This window comes from Dendrobates tinctorius, unplaced genomic scaffold (genome assembly GCF_039654945.1).
Source record: "Dendrobates tinctorius isolate UK_male_01 unplaced genomic scaffold, ASM3965494v1 ptg000016l, whole genome shotgun sequence".
Lineage (NCBI taxonomy): Eukaryota > Metazoa > Chordata > Amphibia > Anura > Dendrobatidae > Dendrobates > Dendrobates tinctorius.
Genome location: NW_027361684.1, coordinates 48647501 through 48650000, shown reverse-complemented (window position 1 = coordinate 48650000; position 2500 = coordinate 48647501). Strand labels below are relative to the sequence as shown.

The 2500-nt window shown below is 41.1% G+C and overlaps 4 non-coding genes across 4 annotated transcripts; all 4 read left to right on the top strand.

Moving 5' to 3' along the window:
* The first annotated feature begins 294 nt into the window (after positions 1-294).
* LOC141081998 (U6 spliceosomal RNA) lies at positions 295-401 on the top strand. Its single transcript, XR_012230262.1, has one exon. It is a non-coding gene; the product is annotated as a U6 spliceosomal RNA (small nuclear RNA).
* Positions 402-750: 349 nt separating this feature from the next.
* On the top strand, positions 751-857 carry LOC141081729 (U6 spliceosomal RNA). Its single transcript, XR_012230007.1, has one exon. It is a non-coding gene; the product is annotated as a U6 spliceosomal RNA (small nuclear RNA).
* A 351-nt stretch (positions 858-1208) lies between these two features.
* Positions 1209-1315, top strand: LOC141081525 (U6 spliceosomal RNA). The gene has a single exon (XR_012229809.1). It is a non-coding gene; the product is annotated as a U6 spliceosomal RNA (small nuclear RNA).
* Positions 1316-1671: 356 nt separating this feature from the next.
* Positions 1672-1778, top strand: LOC141082195 (U6 spliceosomal RNA). The gene has a single exon (XR_012230450.1). It is a non-coding gene; the product is annotated as a U6 spliceosomal RNA (small nuclear RNA).
* Positions 1779-2500: the final 722 nt, after the last annotated feature.

Here is a 2500-nt window from a genome sequence, read left to right as displayed (position 1 = left end):
ACTCAAATGGCCTCCTCAGTCACCAGATCTCAATCCAATAGAGCATCTTTGGGATGTGGTGGAACGGGAGATTCGCATCAGGGATGTGCAGCCGACAAATCTGCGCCAACTGTGTGATGCCATCATGTCAATATGGTCCAAAATCTCTGAGGAATGCTTCCAGCACCTTGTTGAATCTCTGCCACGAAGAATTGAGGCAGTTCTGAAGGCAAAAGGGGGTCCAACCCGTTACTAGCATGGTGTACCTAATAAAGTGGCCAGTGAGTGTATATCAACGAGAATCTCCAGATAACAGTGCTTGCTTCGTCAGCACATATACTAAAATTGGAACGATACAGAGAAGATTAGCATGGCCCCTGCGCAAGGATGACACGCAAATTCGTGAAGCGTTCCATATTTTATTTGTCATGTTTTCAAACAGATGAAATTGAGCAATGCGCCCATGCAGATAGAAAGACTTCCAAGACCACCGGAATTTCAAGATTTTGGCTCCTCCCATTCAGATTTGCATAACTAATTCCATTTTGGCTTCCTCGCAATCAAACCGATAACACTCTTTTTTTTTTCTTTTTTTTTTAAACTTATTTCCAGTTTGCATGCTAACTATGAGTACTATGCTGCATGTTGCTGTATCTTGTGAAGATATTAATGGAGAAGAAGAAAAAGTATAATTTCCACATTCACGCTCCCTATGTTAGAGAGGTGGACAAGCGGCGCCTTATATATATCAACGAGAATCTCCAGATGACAGTGCTTGCTTCGGCAGCATATATACTAAAATTGGAATGATACAGAGAAGATTACCATGGCCCCTGCGCAAGTATGACACGCAAATTCGTGAAGCGTTCCATATTTTATTTGTCATGTTTTCAAACAGATGAAATTGAGCGATGCGCCCATGCAGATAGAAAGACTTATCATGCTCTTCCAAGACCACCGGAATTTCAACATTTTGGCTCCTCCCATTCAGATTTGCATAACTAATCCCATTTTGGCTTCCTTGCAATCAAACCGATAACAGTCTTTTTTTTTTTTAAACTTATTTCCAGTTTGCATGCTAACTACGAGTACTATGCTGCATGCTGCTGTATCTTGTGAAGATATTAATGGAGAAGAAGAAAAAGTATAATTTCCACATTCACTCTCCCTATGTTAGAGAGGTGGACAAGCGGCGCCTTATATATATCAACGAGAATCTCCAGATGACTGTGCTTGCCTCGGCAGCACATATACTAAAATTGGAACGATACAGAGAAGATTAGCATGCCTCCTGCGCAAGGATGACACGCAAATTCGTGAAGCGTTCCATATTTTATTTGTCATGTTTTCAAACAGATGAAATTGAGCGATGCGCCCATGCAGATAGAAAGACTTATCATGCTCTTCCAAGACCACTGGAATTTCAAGATTTTGGCTCCTCCCATTCAGATTTGCATAACTAATTCCATTTTGGCCTCCTCGCAATCAAACCGATAACACTCTTTTTTTTTTTTTTTTTAAACTTATTTCCAGTTTGCATGCTAACTACGAGTACTATGCTGCATGTTGCTGTATCTTGTGAAGATATTAATGCAGAAGAAGAAAAAGTATAATTTCCACATTCACTCTCCCTATGTTAGAGAGGTGGACAAGCGGCGCCTTATATATATCAACGAGAATCTCCAGATGACAGTGCTTGCTTCGGCAGCACATATACTAAAATTGGAACGATACAGAGAAGATTAGCATGGCCCCTGCGCAAGGATGACACGCAAATTCGTGAAGGGCTCCATATTTTATTTGTCATGTTTTCAAACAGATGAAATTGAGCGATGCGCCCATGCAGATAGAAAGACTTATCATGCTCTTCCAAGACCACCGGAATTTCAAGATTTTGGCTCCTAACATTCAGATTTGCATAAAAAATTCCATTTTGGCTTCCTCGCAATCAAACCGATAACACTCTTTTTTCTTTTTTTTTTTAAACTTATTTCCAGTTTGCATGCTAACTACGAGTACTATGCTGCATGTTGCTGTATCTTGTGAAGATATTAATGGAGAAGAAGAAAAAGTATAATTTCCACATTCACTCTCCCTATATTAGAGAGGTGGACAAGCGGTGCCTTATATACACTCACTGGCCACTTTATTAGGTACACCTGTCCAACTGTGTGTTAAGACTTAATTTCTAATCAGCCAATCACATGGCGGCAACTCAGTGCATTTAGGCATGTAGACATGGTCAAGACAATCTCCTGCAGTTCAAACCGAGCATCAGTATGGGGAAGAAAGGTGATTTGAGTGCCTTTGAACGTGGCATGATTGTTGGTGCCAGAAGGGCTGGTCTGAGTATTTCAGAAACTGCTGATCTACTGGGATTTTCACGCACAACCATCTCTAGGGTTTACAGAGAATGGTCCGAAAAAGAAAAAAAATCCAGTGAGCGGCAGTTCTGTGGCCGGAAATGCCTTGTTGATGTCAGAGGAGAATGGGCAGACTGGTTCGAGCTGATAGAAAGGCA